The sequence below is a fragment of the Pipra filicauda genome, unplaced genomic scaffold (assembly GCF_003945595.2).
Source record: "Pipra filicauda isolate LSUMZ 115617 unplaced genomic scaffold, ASM394559v2 scaffold26_size5592650_pilon, whole genome shotgun sequence".
NCBI lineage: Eukaryota > Metazoa > Chordata > Aves > Passeriformes > Pipridae > Pipra > Pipra filicauda.
This window is the reverse complement of record NW_024104387.1, coordinates 5,084,559-5,104,250: the sequence shown is the minus strand read 5'-3', so window position 1 is coordinate 5,104,250 and position 19,692 is coordinate 5,084,559. Positions and strand designations below refer to the sequence as shown.

The window sequence follows — 19,692 nt, the reverse complement described above, 5'->3', positions numbered from 1 at the left end:
AGAACTTGAGAAGAGAAATATGTGAGGCCACAGCTGTGGGCACCCACTGTTTCAAAAATTTTGTATGCCATAAATAATTATAACTGGCACTTTGCATCTTTATGACCCACTTTTTTTCACCTGATAGTCAGCATGGTTCGCTGTCTCAAAAAGAGCATGTGTTTGTAACTTGGAGTTTGCTGAAATATCTTCCAGTTACAACAGCCTCTATTTGCCTGAATTTGACAACTCTTACAATGTGACAACTTACTGAGTTGAAATACATCAGTCACTTCAAATAAGCAATTCAATTACATAAGATAAAGATTGGATTCTTACAAGTTTTCTTTTTAAGACTGAGTATTTGCATGTTTATTAATCTTAGATCAGAACTTAAAGCTCTGTTTGAACCCTAGGCTGTCAATCCTTTGATACACAGTAAAAAGCTCTTTGGTCTCTTCACTCTTTGAACTGCAACAGCAAAACTGAAGATTTCAATGGGATAATTTCTTCCCCTCTTCTTTGAGATCAGAAAGTTATTTCAAAACTTGCTAATATTTTTTTCTCATTTTTTTAAGAATTTTTGCTTATTCCTCTATAAAGCATTTTACTAAGAGAATGTTGATTTTGTTTGAATGTTGATTTCCCTTGAAATATCTCTCCCACTGGAGACAGCAGCCCCCTCTTGCCAGAGAAATTCTATGCTAATAACATTTAACAGTTTTCTTTTTCCACTGTGAATTAGGAAAATTATTTCCACTATATCAGCTCTCCTTAAAAATCCTATAGCTTGTGGAGATACATATCCTTTCTGGCATACCCCAACCTATTCTGGACTCAAAGTACTAAATATTCATCCCATTTGAGCCCTCTTAAGGACACTGAGCTCTGTGCATCCCTTTTTGCCAGGCAGGAATGCAGATACCTCAGTACTAGAGATGGCTTTTGTCAAAAAAAGTTTGGCATTTTTCATACTTCCAGCTACACAGACTGAACTCTACCCCCAGACCAGCATAAACAGGAGGCAACCCCCAATTTAACCATGTTGACAAATTGCAGGCCGTGAGAAGCAGCTGACTCCTGGCTGCATTTACACTGGGAAATTCAAGTATGTTTGACACAGTACCTTGTTGGTACAGAATTAGCCTGGTTTGTGACAGTAAGAGATTTAATCCATGAGGAGAGTTGAGTCCATAAAAAAAAAAATCACTGTTTAGAAACACTGTCAGGAACACATTTCCTCTAGTTAAACAGCCTCTGAAATAAATAAATACAGAATTACAAGATGGAAAGATTATACAGTGTTCCTTTCATGGACTATCAAAGTAAGGGAGAAACTAAAGTCATGCTACTCACTTGCCTACCACCAAATTGTCTTCTGACATTTTCTGGTTATTAAGTGTTGCCAGTGTTCCCGATAGTAATCCAAATTCCTGTAACTGCTTTCAAAAGTTTAAGGATTTAAGGACTCCACACTGCACAGAGGCTCTCAAAAGGCTGTCTGAGTTTTACATTTCAAGCCTTGAGGAACAGAAATATAATCCTTTACAATATTTAGCATTCTTTTAGTTCTGCCCCGAGATTCTGAAGGGAATAGCAAATAAACACAGAAGGGTCTTTCACAAACTTTCCTTCACTTTGCAAGTGAACTGTCTCATTCAGATCTCTTTCATTGGTAAGCCCCAGTAGTCAAACCTGTACCCTATTAATAAATTCACTGTGATTTCTGCAATATCATTAGATGCCAGTAATTGCCCAATCTACAGCCATAGGTGCCCTAAAATACTGTGAACCCCACTGGTATCTAATTATTTACCTGAAGCCAAATTCTATTGTTAAACCCATGAAAACCTTTTTCCAGTGCTAATTTTCACTGTAAGTATTTGTTATGGCAAATAACCAAGCTGCTGATCTTTAGTTCCCCTCCCCACTAACAATTATTTTGACTCCAGGACATCAAAGGCTGTGATTTAGAGACAAGGGGAGCATATTAAATATATGCATAAAACCTGGTTTTAAAGCACCAGTACTCTCCAATCAAGCATTAGTTTAACCAGGTGAGAAAAACAGGAAAAGAAGGAGGTTTGTTTGACCAATTAGAATTAACCAACGCTTTTTAGATATTGCATGAGTAATAGTCACTGTACACCAAAAAGTTTGCAAACCAGAATTTAATCCTAGATATTGGTAATTATTATTGAAAGACTGCTGATTTCAGGAGAATACTGCACTCCTACCAAGAGCAGGCAAAGAAAAATGATGTTAAATTAGTGAGCTATAGGGTAAGGTATGAATTATTTACCAAGCTTGATTCACATGCATAATTCTTCTCAGTCAAGCATGCAAATCAGATCAGAGAATTCCACACAATCATCTGATTACTAATTTCATATCCAATTACTTCATCAGTGTTGGTAGCTGCATTATTGAGAAGTACAGATCTGATAATATTCCTGTTTACATATTTTACAGACAGCTAGTACATTTTTGGAGTCTGTGCAGATAATCAATGTAGAGCCTTTTATACTTCAGATATTAAGATAAGGCCATATGTTCATAACAAAAGTTTTCATCTCACTGTAGAATACCTGTGGTGTGTAAGGCATAAATGGTAGTGTTACACATCAGAGGGATTTTTGTTAAGGTCAGAGAGAATACTTCAGCCTTTGTTTGAGAGAGGGTGGACAACAAATGCAGAGTAGCCTTTTACTTAAGTCCTAACAATTGCTACCATTAAGCCTAAAGTAGCAATCAAATTGCTGCTGCTTTATTTGATAGATTGCTAACTAAGTCCCTTCTGAAAGGTTTTTTAGCTTCCTGTGTAGGTAGAAACTCAAGAAAACTGTATTCAATATTCAGAATTTCAACCGATGGTTATACTCAACACACAGTTCTTATTTGCAGTTTCTATGACTACTGGAGCAGCACTAATTCCTTCAAATTAAAAGGAAAGAGAATTCAATTTGTATATTTAAACAAGAACAGGCACAATTTTTTTTTAAAGCTATTCCAGCAGACAAAGCATATATACTTCTACACATATATCTCCACTTGAAGATGGAGACATGCATATATATTCAATTTCAAAGATTTAACAAAGCAGAGAAAAGCAGAATCAATTTTAATACATATTTTTTATGCAACATTAGGAAATTGTAGCCAGTATTGAAAGAATTCTACTTTTATCTTTTAAAAATGTTCACTACAAACCATGTGAATTTCTTTAGTTAGATGAAATGAAACAATCAAAAGAGCAGCATAAACATTGTGTTTCTTTGTCAAAGAATTGCCTGTGCATCCTATATGATTACAAGGCTTAGGATATTTTTTTCCTGTGTCACTTACATCTGTCATATAATTTGAACTCCATGCATCTAACACAAGGAAGCATTAGTGTATATATATGTGTGTGTATATATATATATATATAGCTGTTGTAGGATTATGACTCAGTTTATTGGTTTCAGTGGTACTAGTCATATAATTTGTGTAATGTCTTTTTTAGTAACTCCAGTTCCTTTAAATATATTGTGGTCTTAGCCACAAAAAGTCTAATGACACCAGAAAAGCACACTGCCAGAATAAGCAAAATTCACCATACCCACTGAAGGTATTTCTAAATGAAGAAACTAGTTATTTTTTTATGATATTCGTATACCTTTACTTGGCTTTAACCTATCAGCTTTTAAAAAACATTTAATTTTACTGCATTTTAAGCATATACCTGTGCTGGTTTCACAATCAAAACAATCCCTCAGACAAAGATAATCTGAGGTACAAAAATTACCCCTTGGTAAGTCTCATTGCTGTGCACCTGGGCAGCCACAGAGCCCCTGCCAGCCAGGCAGCCATCACACAAGACAACTTGCAGCCCTGGACAGCCCTGCACAGCTGCTAGCTAGGGAATGACTTCTGGATAACCATGGAGCCTCCCAGCAAACCAGCTTGATGTCCTTGTTTCATGCCAGCTGGCTCACCTGTCCAGTCTCCATTCAAATATTGATGGAGTGACATAAAATACACGTCTGTAAAATCAACATTTTTTTCCAAGGAACTGCTGTTCTGCCAGAAAAATCGGAACTGGGTTTAAAATTAAGTACTGGAAAATACATTAGGAATTAATTTTATGATTTTAATCAAAACATTACTGAATCCATCCTTTTTCCTCTAGTAATTCTCTCATCACAGCTTTCCTTTGTATCAAATTACTTCTTTTCCTTGAAAAGCCCTTCAGAGGGAGCAGGAAATACAAAAACCATCTTGTAAGGCACATTGGAGGAATGTTCTCTGGGTTCAGTGAACACCCTATATTAAACATTATTTTACAATCCTGAGTCTCACCAGGTACTTCCATATATATCTTAAGAGGCACAAAAAGCTTTCCTGGCACACAGTGAAAGATATTTTCCTCTTTATCAACCCCTCAACTCTCAGTTTCATGTGTCAGTTGGGCAGCTGTGTGGAGACAGCTTTTCTTACCTTCTGGTTATCCCGAGGAAGAGAAACATGAAGGCCAGTCACCTCAAGAAAATGCAGTCATACCACATTTGACATCACTGCTCCACAGAATGGAACACTTCAGGGCCAGTCAGTTGTTCTGAAATCACTCCTAACACCGATCTGGGCAAGCTAAAAGCAAACAAAAAAATTTATTTGAAAATTTTAAGAACACATCACAATCATCACATTAGTTGAGAAACAGAAAAAAGGGAAAGCCCACATAATTTCCAAACACATGTGTACTTAAGTTAGATCACCAGGCTTCTCTTACTCTACAAGATTTAGTTAATATGCAAACAGATACTTCACATCATTCCTGGCTGAAGGCTGTGACACACATCCAGGGCTGGATGTGTGCCCTATGCCTTCCATCTACATTGACGGAAAATGGTTCAGACCAAGAAGCCTACCTTTTATCTATTTTTGGTAAAATTAAACCAAAATTCCTCTGTCTTCCATTCTTCTCCCTTTCCCATCTCCCCACCATTTAACATCCAAAAACAAGAGCAGGCTTTATGATTGTGGTCCATCTTTTTCCCTCACGTCCCACCTTACACTCAGTGATGGTGAGACAACATTCGTTTGAATCTTTTTGCTCTGTCTGATCTGATGGACAGAAAACATGGTGAGTGCACAGGAGAAAACAACATTCTCTTCACTTTACTGTGCCCATCCATCAGTCTTATTCCAGCCTAGATGGAGAAGCAGCATTTGGCAAGAACTGTCCATATGCAGTCTCGCCCTTGCTGTAGGTGCTCGAGAAGAAACTCTCTGCAAGTGACATTTGTAACCATAGTGTAATTCCCTACAACCTCCATAGACAATGAAGTATTTTTTCCCAACAAAAACAAAGTGAAAGCTTAAGCAACGAAATTTCCCTTTTTTTACAAATTATGTACTAATACATTGCTATGCTGCCATCAAGAACAATCAAAATATGGAAGTATATCTGCACATGATGACCAAGGTAATATGGCCGCTAAAATTTAGATATTAATCTTTTTTCCCATGTAATTCATACAAGTCAGGGGAAAATCCACACCTTCCAAAATACTTACGTTAAGTTTTTGAGCCTCAGTCCAGCAAACACCTATTTGCAATGATGGAATTGTCCCATTGATTTTAGTTATACACATTAAACATCTTTTGTTGGATTGGAAACTTGGATTTGTAACTTAAAAATCCCTTTCACTGGTTATCAAATAGCTGTTGGATCTGGCCATTCTTTGGAGATAAAGATAATCACTTGCTCTGGGGAAGAAAGTTGCTGGGTTTGCCTGCATCACATGTAATACATGAACCAAGTTAACACCATTCTGATTATGTTTCCAAGATACACACAAACACTTTGCTAGCACAGGCTTATCTCTGGCTCAAGACCTAAATATAATTAAGGCTCTAGGGTAGAAATGGAAGAGTTTTCTTTAAGCATTGCAATGGTAACACAGACTGTCAAGCGAATATGAAGGTAGGAATCTTGACAAATATGAAATACAAGAAGTTATTGGGCAATAATGGCATGTTGTAACCATGTCATGCAGCTTGTTTGTATGACAGCTCATAGAAGTTTTTACACAGCGAAGTCCCTTCCTCAGGAGTCAAACAGAATAAAACTGACTACTGATTAGAATTTGCCATCTTACTTAGAAATCTAAATAAGTTAATGTGAAAAGCACATATGTCAGTTAAAAATAGCTAGGTAGGTAATTTTTGGGATCCACCTATTAAAAGTGATATTATGCTTTATGCTCATTTCATTAAAATTAATATTGGAATTTCATAGGCAGGAAAACCTATAACTGTTCAGGAGAGGTAAAGAAACAAAATTAAATGCAAAGAAACAGTAAAAGGATTTGTGAAATCAATCAGTCAAATGGTTTATGTTAGGATAAACAATCTTGCCCAGTGTGAACTCAAAATGGCAGCTGACTTTAGTTGGCACAAACGTTGTTCTAAATATGTTTCAGGAGCATCAGGTGTTTCCTGTGAAGATTTGCTTCCACATGGCAGAATTTCATCTAAATCCCAGCACCATGGGCAAGTGTCCTCTGCTCCCTACTCCAACTGCTGAACCATATGTATGATAGGATTTTTCCCTGCAGTGCACTGTGAGGTGAATACCAGAAACAACTGCGCACCAAGACTTTCACATCCTGAATATGTGCAGAATACTTCCTTCTGTCACTCCTTGACCCACTTCACTGACAGAGACACCAAGAAGGGGATTTAACAGAGCTCCCCACCACAGTGCTGACTGTTCTGGACTTTATGAAAATGAGATGCTATCACAGATGGCTTTGTAAGGTCATTGCCAACGTCATTTCAGAAAATGAGATTTAAACTAAGTTACTTCCATGTTTTTACATAACATCTGACAGCCATAGGGTTCATAATGCATTTGCATGCACTCCTAAAAAAATTTTAAAATTAACACAGAATTTTGCTGTAGACAGTTAAGAAAATTTGACATCAACATCTTGAAAATGGTAGAGAAGAATATACAAAGCATCCTCAGAATTCCAACTTCTTAATTTTATTTAGCTTTTCTTATGAAGTCCAGAAAATCTGTTTTAATCTATTTACTTAAATGTCCTAGCAAAGAAAAAAATGATGAAAACTGTGTTATCTAGAGTTTTGTCATCAAATCTGGCTCCAGACAAATCCCTCCAGCTTATCTAGTCCTACTGAAACATTTATTATTGCTCTGAACATGAAAAAAATGGAATTCCTGATGAAGGGAACTCCCAGGAGAAAGCACTACAGAGAACAGAAAAATCCTGAAAATCCAAAATACAGATTATAACCCTGCACAGTAAATTTATAAATTGATAGGGACATTCTCACACTCCAGTGTATTTCATCAGTCCAGGGGAGTTATCTTCTACTACCTTAGAATAATTCAGCTCGCAAAACTAACTGGGGAATGATGGTGGAGAGATCATGCCATTTTGAATTATTGGACTGGAGAAGACATGAATTTACCCAACTGCAGTAGAAAATAATTACTGCTAGTCCATTTAGGATAAAATCTAATCCAAAATCTAAAATTCACAAGAATTTGCAGCTACTACAACTGACCTAACTTCTACAATCAATAAGGTTCTGAATACTGAGTAAACCTAGGTACTAAAAGGTTTCTTGCAAGTAACTATTGATATTTCGTCAGCTATGTTACAATCTGTTAGAACCTGTTTATTATGGGGTTTTCTATGCTATGATTATGCACTCTGCTTGTACTATCACCTATATTCTGAAGTCTGTGTCCTTTATATGTTTTCAGAGATAAATGATTCATTACTGTTGACCTTCATGGGGTATAGAATAAAAGGGTCATCAAATCACACGTAGTACTTACAGGTTGAGGCCAACAGGTCCACTCTTTAATGAATTATTCCAGCTCCAGTAACATATCAAAAACAATGTTTGCTATTTTTTGTTAAAAACACAGCCTTCCTTGGCTACCACAGTTACAGAGTGACTGAAGTGGAGCATGTTTGATGTTTTGATGACAAAGATGAAAACTGTAGGCAGGAAAACAGAAAACAAAAATAGAACTTCAGTTACAATTCCAGCTTTCATTTCCATTTCACACACTGATCATATTATTGGCCCTGAATGTGTCTTCGCTACTTTTTCCCTCCTTTCTTCTTTCCTTTAATTTTGTGGTCTGATTGCCCAAAGAGCTATTTTTTGACAAGACTTAGTTGTTTCTAGCTTCTCTTTCCAGGAGTCTGTTTTCTAAAATTAACAATAACAAGGAAAAGGCAGTGGAGTGTTGTGCTCATAACACACACAGGGTGAGGCAGAGGCTGAATGATAAATCCTTGAACTGAAGGAACCCACAAATGCCTGCCCAGACTTCCTTCGTGGTAACATTATACACTAAATAATACTACTGTTGAGAAATTCCAAATTGTCCCCACCATTATTTAGTTCAAGAGAGACAAATACTTTCAGAGCACCACCTTGTCTCTGGCACTATTACAGATGTCAGAATGGCAAACTGCCTCACTCAGAAAGGAAACCAGGACCACTGTTAGTGATAGATGAACTGAGGACTTCCAGGGAGTTACTTAAAACATATTGGCATTCTCAATAAAAGCAGTACTTAAAAATAGACTACAACTCCATGGGTCTAAAAAAAACAAAAAAAATGTTTGCAACAATTCCATTACTTTTTTTTAATTTCTCTTCGAGGAATTTATGAAGTTTATTTGGTTTTACATTCTCTACTGTTAATCATGAAAGCAAATCCATCAGACCTTTCAACATACAAGGTCTGTATTGTGTGATTTATGGAGAGATCATATAATTTTCATGCCAGAAGTGATCTCCTCATCTCAAAATAAGTATTTTGAGTGATCCTTGTTTCTGCTGAATCTTTTTAAGAACACCAAGGAAAGTTCTCTGTTGAAGTAAGTGGGCACAGTACCAAATGTCAGTGTAACCTCTTTCACTTACACCACCAGCCTCAGACAACGGCCTGAGCCATTAACAAGTTGCTACTTAACAGGCTGTTAATTTTAGCAATCGTGTTGCATATTAAAGGTCCAGAACAAGGTTTACATGAGATTGAACACAATCATTAAATGGAAAGCCACTGAAAATTACTGAAATTATATAAATCATGGACATGTGCATTTGTGACCAAAATTGAAGGCCATAAGAATAAGCAGAGGCGGTAGTAAAACCTTCTCTGATTCCTCTCCCTTCAATTTTGGTCACAAATGCACATGTCCGTGAACTTGCAGTCTGGCACAACAGAGTCATTCATATTTTCTTAAATGACACAGAGAATGAAAACATTTCTCCCTTTTATCACCTCAGGAACCATCACTGAATCTCTGATTCAGTAATCTTCAGCACCTTACTCCCTGATCTCCCAAAATTCCAGCTTCAGTTCAATTTTTAAAAAATCTGACACTCTCAGGGTATAAGAGATTCTAAAGAATTTTACCACTTAAGTTTAAAGCATTTAAAGCTTGCCTTATTGCTGTTTTCCATGGTTTGTTTTCAGCTGGAGACCATTTGTAATTAACATACGCCTGTTGTGATTAGGCTAAATAGTTTTACTCTCAGACTATTTGCAGGTTCAAAGTATGTAGAGGGTTTTCTTCTTTCTCAATCTCTTAGTATGAGACATATTTGTAGAACCAGAAATGGAAACACTCGTAAAGCTGCATTTGTCAGGCTCCCTCTCCCCTAAGCAGCCATGTATCTAAGGATGAAGCCTTATGCTGGAAAAGGCCCTGGGGGTGCTGGTCGACAGCAGCTGAACATGAGCCAGTGTGTGCCCAGGTGGCCAAGAAGGCCAATGACATCCTGGCTTGGCTCAGCAATAGTGTGGCCATAGGACCAGGGCAGTGATTGCCCCTCTGTACTCGGCACTGGTGAGGCCACACCTCAAATCCTGTGTCCAGTTTTGGGTCCCTCACTCTGAGAAAGACACTGAGGTGCTGGAGCGAGTCCAGAGAAGGGCAATGGAGTTGGTGAAGGGTCTGATGAGGAGCAGCTGAGGGAGCTGGGAGTGTTTAGCCTGGAGAAAGGGAGGCTGAGGGAGGACCTTATCTACAATAGTCCATAGAAGTTTATAAGAGCATTCACATTATTTCATTAATTTCTTCCTAATTGCTATACTTCAGTTTTGTACAGAATTGCTTGACATAGTGATGCTTGTCCAGAGGAAGGATTTAGTTTCCAGAAAAAGATGTATTTACTGAAGAAGAAGCACATTACCAAAACCTAGATAAAATATAGATTTCATTGATGAGATCTATTTTTATAAAATCCAAAATACTATTGTCTGCAATTCTTAAATTATTTCAGGAAGAGTGCCAACATCATAAAATGCAAGAAACAATAATGAGAACCCCTCTTGCCTCTGTGGTGGCACCATACATTATTTTTGATGAACGAGGCAGGTTTCCAAAACTTCTTTTCAGAAATTCAAGCCAATACTCAGATTGAATAAAATCAAACTTGGCTCAGTGGCAGGCACTTGCAGTCCAGGGAAAAGAGCCTGCAGATTCCTTTTCCTTTCCCAGGACACTTTTGCTTAATAGCACACACCCAGAGGACCCAGGCTGTTAGCTCACAAAGCCATCTGCTTTTTAATCATCTGTGGGAACCATACGAGTACTCAACTAAGTGCTATTCTCCTTTAGTCAGCTTCCTAGTCCTGGATTTCTTCAGCTTTTCCTTCAGGAATATATTTAAATCTAAGCAGTTTCCCATGTCTGACTTGCCTTTACTTAGTAATTTAGTAGTTTGAAGGACAGACAGATGAATTTTTTCTTTTAAAGAAAAGAGCTGCCAATAGTACATGTTAGGATGGTGAGCACAAAATAAACTTGTGATGCTCATGTCAAACAAATGAGAGCAAGAAAAGGCACACTCTACATTTGTTTCTCTCTATGCCACAAGAAAGAGGAGTCAGAATCTCTTAGAGATGGCAGTAAACGTTATTACTGTGACCTTTTGTTAATTCTCAACTTCAGCTGCTGGTCATTCCCTGTTCTTCTCATTTACAGTCTCAGTAAGCAGCATAAGGGCATGTGAGCCAAAAAACCACAAAACAGCCACTCAAAATACAGAATACTAATTTTTTTTAATTTCTGTTTAGAGTTCTTTAAAACCACATAGTTCTCCACTGGCTTTGATAGACAGTTGCTTTCTTCTACATCATTTTTTAAGTAAATTATCAGCAGGAACAGCATCTAAGCTATTTTGCTGTACCTCTGCCCTGCAACCTCTGTATGAGCTCACTTTCTGCTCAACAGGAGTACAAGTTTCCAGTGCAGATCTGCCACATCAATTGGACAGGACAGGAGGTATATTTTGCAACATGTGCCAAGAACATAAATAAATAAATTATATGATTTACCTAAATCTTTATTGTTCCTCTACCATTCTGACCTTGGTGAAATCATTAGATAATGAAATACAAGTCCTTCCTTTAACTTTGTTTTTTATCTTGCTATCTGATGACATTCAAATAAATTCTTTTCCATTGTTACATTTCATTTCACAAAATTTTTGTACTGCCTTTGTCCTTCATTTTTCCTCACATTGGTAAACTCTTAATGTGTATGAAAACAGAGCCTATTTGCTCAGCCCTACATACCTTTAACATATTAACTGAAAAAATCTGAAAACATAACTAAACCTATGGTTTTGTCTACAGATAAACACAGACTGATTTACAGTGATATATGTATGAAATAAGAAGCTCATGTTAAGTTTCTCAGAAGTGTACCAGGAGCAATGATTCACAAGCCAACAAAAGATGGTAAATATCTATATTTTTTCAAAAGGTGTAAACTGGTTGGGTTCTGAACACCCAGCTACAGTTTCAGTTACACACCATTCCATGAATCTGACCATAGAGTAGGAATGGATGAATTTTAAAGAGCTTAGGGAAAAGCATAAAAAATATTTTAGAATTATTAAGAATTTCAGTTTGCAAAGAAGAAAAGTTTCAGAACAGTTATGAATAAACTGCATTTTTTTCTTGGGTAAAATTTATATTATTAGCAAGGTTTAAACATAAATAACGTCTCTTTGAATGGTATTACAGTGATGAGTTACAGCAAGCAGTGGCAAATAGCATTACTTACTACTCCAGAATTCCCCAGATGTGCACTCCACACACCTACATTTTCTTTCCTATATTATCCTCAGTGTTCAGACAGGCCTATGGGATATATCCTGATATCCAAACAACATGCAGGTAACTAAGCTGCCACATGAATTTTGAATATTTTCATTTCTCAGCAGTGCCAGGAGCAAGACGAAAAATTCCAGATTAGAGTAATACAGTGAAAGTACACCAAAGGAAGACTGAGGGGACATTAACAGTGGTACACAAAGAAGGCATAATCTGTCTCAGAAAGGGCATTTTCCTTCAGTATCAACAAAATAGCACAAAACCAAATGACTCTTTTACATTTCCAAAGTAATACTGCACACCCTAGCAGGAACAGCCATTAAATGACTCCCTGCTGCTGTGACTGTGAGGGAAATGCATTCTTTCCATGTTATGTATAGACAATTGGACAGAAGTATTCCTTAAAATAACAGAAAGGTGAAGACATATACTGGTTTTAAGTGTATCCCAGAAACTTGGAATGGCTGAACACAAACTAAATTCAGGGCTTACATAAAAGCTTTGCCACAGCTCTATATTTCCCTTGAACAAATTTAATGCACATAGGACATTATTCCAGATCTATTGCTTTGTTACAGTCTTCATCCCTTAGAAAATAAGGAATAGATCCCAGTTCTTGAAAATGGTGAGAGACAATGCTCATTCTGACCATCTAGCTGTGGTCAGCTGAATTAGCACTGAAAAAAAGTCAAGTTTGTGTCATCCATTAAGCGTGTATTATAAAATATCATCTGCTCCCACAGACTGATTCAATGATAATTGTATTTGTTTCTCATCCAAATCTATAAGATTTGTCCAGAGGCATTGAAAAAAGGATACAATTTAGGATACACTATAAATTGTAAGGAGAGGAAGCAAGGAGAATTCATGTTACCATGAAATAAAATGGAAAATAAATGAGTCTGAAATAATTCAGATTGAAAAGGTATATGTGATTTTGCTTTTTTTTTCTTGCGAATGGTTGGGAATTTTCTTCGTTTCATGTCAATTATTCTTAAATTTCTGCTGCCATTACTGGCAGTGAGCAAGGAGCTGGTGCATCCAGACTGTCAACAGCTCAGAGCAGCAAGTTCCCAAAAAATCATTTTCAATTCTTAAGTTAAGTCTGGCTGTTACTTAGCTGGATAAAGAATTTTTTTTCATTTACCTTCTTCTTATTTCATCGTCTCTGAGGAACTAGTCATACGTGAATATTTGCAGAGTTGTATCATCTTTAATGAGGAATTGGTCTCTATGGGGCAAAGAAACAACATGAATTAGACAGGGACAAGCATGGGAAGAAATCTAAAGCTACCAGGAGTTTTAAATTGAGAATAAAAATCTCTCAGTCTGTACAACTATGTATCAAAAGTATATGTTGTATACTATGAAAGTCAGCTCATCATTAGATCTGTATTATACACAGAAGCACAAATTTATTTTTGCATAAACCATGGAGTATTGGATCTTACGTTTACAGATCACCAGAACTGAAAAATGTCTGCTTCAATTATCTCTCTGAGATTTTCTGCAGATATTTCATAACCCATAAATGTCACTTATTAAAATGCAATTACATCACCTCTTTGCCAACATCAACATTTGTGCTTATCAGCATTCCATTTTCTGTCCTGCTCCAATCCTTTTTTCTTTCCCTTTACTTTCTCTCTCTTATTCCTTATTGACCCACAAGACTGCAATAGTTCCCTGCACATTCACACCAACTTAACTTCAGCTGCAGTGCTACTCTGGGAATGAGAGTGGCAGAAGTGCTGGCACACAGCTCCTCTCTGGGGTAGGAACTTCTGGCAAGGACTGGAATACATAAGGGTGACAGCAGAACTCCTAATTGCTCCTACTATATCACTCAAACCCAGCTGTCAAAGTCCCCAAATTCTCTGGTATGTCTCCAAAATACTAGTCCAGATTTTGGAAGCAGAAGAGCCAACGAGCATGACAGCCAAAGGAAGCTTCTCTTTAGAGTTGTTTGTTCAAATACTGAGACCATGACTGCTACAAGCATAAAGGACAGCTCTGAGCTAACCCTGGTACCTTTACAGGACAGGGCACTAAAAAGCCTGAATGCCACCATCCATTGAGTCCCCTCTGCCTGCCTGAAAAGCAGAGCAAGTTCCTAAAACTGTGTGGTTTTGGAAAAAGAAAACAGCCCCAGTGTACCAGGAAACACACTTGTGAACAGCCAACATTTCTCAGTGGTGAAGTGTCCCAGTGTGCATTGTGGAGGCAGGGGAAGGGAAAACGGAGGGGAAGGGATCTACAGGAATTGTTACACTGTTTTTCCTGACTCTGCACAAGTTTTAGATTGCCCTCACTGCCCTCTCCTCACACACCCTTTGGGACAGACAACATTGACTACACTGCTTGAGAAACAAGTCACGTAGAGACCACATGCCTGCAGGCTGGTAGGTGTAATGTGAAAGGGAAGAAAACTTCCATTTCTGCAGGAAAGGGAAAGATACCAAAACTTTCAGGAGACAGGCTCATCCCAAATAACTGCTCTGTCAGTACAAACACTTTGAACTTCTGCACAGTAGAAAAAAAGATATTTCAAACAATAGGAATCTGCTTAGCTTTCAGTATAGGCAGTTCCCTTACATCTCAGAAGAATATTCTCATCTAAACAACTTCTAAAGATTTGTAAATTTTGTCACAGACACAGTAGGTATAGACAAACTACATCATTAAGACATTTTTATTCTGCAATAAACTCTGAGTATTTGATAAGAATTAGAACATATTCTATAGTTGATTGACTACATATGCTGTCAATTGATTGACTACATTGCCAATGTTACTCCAATGCATCTCTAATGCAGAAATACTTCTTAAAATATTCAAAAGCAACATTAAACCATGTCACATCAGTAACAAAAGCTTTTATAATAGACTAATTTCCCAAGAGTTTATGAATAGATGTTTGTATAGAAGTTCCAACTCCCAGGTCTGCCTCCTAGCAGTCAGAAGAAAATGTGAAGTTAAGCTACTCATACTTAATGTACTCAAATGCTCAGAAAAAGAAGTAGAAAATATGGAGAGCATGAACTGGATATTGGAGATGCTGATGCACTGTGAGAATGGGAAAAGCTGTTTTCAGGGCAGGTGAAATGCAAGAGGACACTTGGACCAGCTGCTCCACACTTACAACCTATAAGCAATCTTACTCATACCTGCCTAAATACTTGGGGATGTTTATTTTTCCTCCACAGTAGTAGCCAGTTTTATTGAATGGAGACAGATCATCTTCCAAATACCTAAAAAAAAAAGTGTCAATAAAAAATTTAATCTCTGCTCTTGTGCTGCAGTTATAACATGTTAATACTGACTTTATACCTTAAGAAAAGCATTAATAGTTTATGTTCTTAAGAAGCTGTTAATCAAAGATCTAGCTTCCATCAGCACAAAGCTAGCATTTGCTAACATTTTAGAAAGCATAAACTACTTTAAAAGATTTGATTCAGTCAAGCACTCATATGTGAAATCCCAGTTCCTTGGTGCCAAACTGTACAAACACACATTTCTTTCCACCAATTCCTAAATACGACTAAAAGAAGATACACATCTAGATGCCTAAAAGCCCCTTTGAAATACTGAAAACAATAATAGGAACCTTCCTGCAGGGATTGTTACATGTACTAGAGTATAAATATTTGACAGATTTTTTTTTTTTTTAGAATGTTATTCAGTTTTAGAGTAACTTGTTTTTCACATACAGCAGATGTTTTGATTTAACAGGGTACCACTTTATGCATTTAACCTTATTCTCTGTGTCTCAATGTCCATTTCTAAAAGGAGAGATTTACAGGAGAATTATTAAAAAGTTTTGGTTTCTGTCTTGTGGATAAAAAATTTATTTGGTAATACAGTATTACTAGATAATTTTTCCCATACATACATCTGTGTGCCTGCACACAGACCCAAACATTTATGTTTTTTTAAAGGCCCATTTGTCCATCAAGCTTGCTGTAGCTGCAGATGCCTCTCAGAGAACCATAAACAACCTGATAACCAAACCAGTATCATCAGGAGCTTCCTCTTACAACAGCTTTGAGAGAAAGCATGATCAACATAAAAGATTAGAAGCAGACTTAATCTTTCCTTCTTCTGATATTTGTTCATATAATCCCAGGCTACCTGTTTGTTCCTCTTTCCTGGATGTAGCTCAGGAGACGAGCAAAGCTACAGGAGCTCTCTAAAATGCTAGAATAGGGTAACTACAAAAACACAACTTCTGCCCCTTGTACACAAATACCTTTTTTTAAATTATTTTAAGAGCTTAAGCCCACAGCTTATGAAATTGTTGCTCTGAGAAGATCCCAAATCTCTGACACATCGAAGTATGTGCTGTTATTCAAGGGTGCTATAAAAATTCAAGGCAGAGTTTAAAACCTGAAAATATAAAATAAACCATACATTAACACAGCAATTCCCAAATCATGCATATTCGTAAAGAGAGGCTTAAAGATGAACCATCATCAGGTTCTCCTATGTTTACTTTTGCTAACCAGCTCTGATTGGTGGCAAGACATAAAGTGAATTCACCCGAAGTGAAACCATGGAATAGGATGCCATGAAAAGGCAGCAATCCAGAGTTGTCTAAGAATTAGGCCTCTAAAGAGTATCTCAGAAATTATGCTTCTCCTTTCAAAGATAGAATTTGTTCATGGGCAAACTGAGGAAAGAAGCCTTGTGTCAAGGAGCACCAAGGTAATAAGAAACAGATTCTCTGTCTTGATGTTCCTGTTCTGTGGATAAGCAAAGCATGAATATTTTGAGCTTTTCTGATCTGGTATAGTTCTGTGGCTTTGTACTCATTGCAAGGGTTTTAATTAAAAGAGAAACCAATTATATCTAACCCTTTGCCTACATTATCATTAACCTGCTTTCTTTACAAATTAAAGGCACTGAAGCAGAATTTTATTTTTTTAATGATGCTATTAATTTAATTCTCTTGGATCTTTTACCTTTCTTGCACAGATTAGTTGCCTGCATTACTTTTAGTATCATCTCTCCTGAGAGGTGATCCATTAGGTGAGTTATTTTAATAATGCTCGAGTGTGAACTTTCTGTTAAAGCTTCTGCAGCACTGGCAATCCCTACTGCAAGAGAAAAAGCTGGCACATCTAGATCTGGAATGGTGTTCAAAAGGATCCTATCAACTTAAAATTCATACTGAGCCACATCCAGGAAGTATGATTTTCTCTCTACTTAAACTAGAAGTAGAGACAGAAAAAGAAAAACCACAGAAGAAATGAGAAGAGTACAGGGGAGGAGGGAGCATGCAAGAATAAATGATGACTTGAAAGGAGATGAGCTGAGAACAGGTGGTGAGAACAACAAAATGGAACATAAGACAGCAGGATTGTGGAAAATACTGAAGACAACTGGGGAAAGAAAAAAACAAACCCCAAAACAAAACAGGGAGAAACTGGAATATAGAAACACAGGAGAAAGTTAAAAAATATTTCCTTGCATTGGCTATTTGTTGTAAGGGTATTTTAATCAAAATTAATGGAGGAAAGATGCATATCTGTGTCCTGTGGTCTGGGACTTGATGTACATGCACTGACCTACCTAAGGAATAAAGCTCTATACACATTAACATAGAAGAGCAAAGCTTGTCCTATGGGGTGTCTCAATACCCTTTCCTATTGATTAGTACTGTCACCACAGTGTTGAAAAGCTAAGGGATTTTTTTTGTTCTAATTTGTCCCACAGAATATTACTGTGCTGTTGGATCAAAGCTATTTCAAAACTCAGTCCCAGTTTCTTTCACTTCGGGCACTTGGAAGAAAATATGTACACTTGCAGCATTCCAAGTCCTAAAGTAATCCAGCTGCAATATGAAAAACAGAAATGAAGTATTCATATAATTTAAATGCAGCAAAGTTTCCATTACAATTCATTTTAAGAAGATGCTTTTGTTCACATAGGTTGGACTCGGACTTGATTTTGGAGGTCTTTTCCAACCTTAATGTGATTCTATATTCTGAAATCACCACCCTTTAGGAATTCCAGGACATTGGGTGTATTTACACTATCAAGCAGTGAGATGCCAAGGAGGGCTGGGGGGTTGATGTCCTGCACTCCATTATGGTTCCAGGACCCCGTGTCCACTCTGTACCTTTGCCCACAATGAAGTTCATGCCACTTGCCCATCCCAGGCTCACACCTCCAGCAGGAAGGAAAACACACTACACTTCAGTGCATACAGCAAGTCTTGTGCAGGCACAATGCAAATTCATACCCAAAAGAACTCTTTGAGCTCACATCACTCCCCCAGTGACCTGCAGTTCTTCTCCCAGCTCTCAGCATCACGGACAGTGCCATCAAAAAGGCAGAGGCTGTGCCATTTTGACAGCATGCCCAGCACAACTCTCAGCCTGATTTCTGTGAAGAGAGGTGGCACATGTCAGTCTGAGTGACAAGTCATCCAAAATTTTGAGTATTGCTCTGACACCAATCCCTTCTATGAGGTTTAACAAATGACTGCTTTGGCTTTCTCCTGGTAAAAAGTGAGAAGTTATTCCACAAGAAGGAATACAAGCCAGTAGAAAGTACATAATGACATTAATTCTGAAGATACATCTTCAGAAAATGGCAACTTTCTTCTTAGTTCTGTATTATGTCACACACTCAGAAGTCTTTCTGTATGCAGAAGGACCCATGGACATCACTGGAGTATTTTCTTGTAGCAGTAAAAACTTTACAACAACCATGTAGAGGATAAAGCAGGATAAACTTCCAGTAGGATTACACTAGCAGTTGTAACAAATCAGGACCCAAAGACACATAAGCCAGGAAGAGGTAAAAGCTTCCGAGGGTCGTGCAAGTCTCAAAGTTGAGAAAAGTCCTGTCAAGTCTAAGCACTGCTGTCACATATTCTGAAGACTCCCCAGGAAAAGAATTGGGCTGGTTTCCTGAGTCTCTTCTTTTCAGTGCATATTACAAGATACTGACTTAGATGAGCTACCTTCTTCGTTTTCCCTCTGGAACTACTAAGGATGTGCCAGTGACTACAAGATGTTTCTTAAAAGACTTAGAGTAAATTCCTGGTCAAATATTAAGCTTCATTCATTTTCTTCCTGTGGTTCTTCTCAAAAGAGGATTCTGGAAAAAATCTTTTGGGAAACATGATAAAGAATATGCAAGTATGAACAGAGTTGATAAATCATTTATGAAAAAAGTGAAGCGATAATGTTCCCAAGTGTGAATGCAAGAAGCGTTTCAATTAATATGTGAAGCATAATAAATACAATCCATTTTAAAACAGACAATTAGACAACTGCCATACCCAAGGAAGTGGGAAGATGTGATTTATGACTGGCAGAAAGCAAGCAACTCAGTGGTTATTCAGCTAGTTTTCTTAGGAGGGAAATTTCTCGGTGAGAAAATAGAAGTCTGCCTACCTAATATGATACAAATCAATAGATGAATTCAAGATTCTTGAGAAATAGCCTCAAAGTTACTGACAAATACCACATGCTTTATTAAATAATGAACCATGCACTTGTCTTCTTTCATCAGATGAGCAGACTGATGTTCATCAT

At 37.4% G+C, this 19,692-nt stretch overlaps 1 long non-coding RNA gene across 2 annotated transcripts; it reads right to left on the bottom strand.

Moving 5' to 3' along the window:
• Nucleotides 1-7,840: 7,840 nt before the first annotated feature.
• LOC113996686 lies at nucleotides 7,841-18,543 on the bottom strand. Of its 2 annotated transcripts, none has more exons than XR_005563951.1 (4): nucleotides 18,390-18,543; nucleotides 15,313-15,396; nucleotides 13,293-13,376; nucleotides 7,841-8,000 (listed from the first exon to the last, which is right to left on the bottom strand). It is a non-coding gene; the product is annotated as an uncharacterized LOC113996686 (long non-coding RNA). The 2 variants fall into 2 exon arrangements; XR_005563950.1 differs by lacking the exon at nucleotides 18,390-18,543 and adding an exon at nucleotides 16,395-16,527.
• Nucleotides 18,544-19,692: the final 1,149 nt, after the last annotated feature.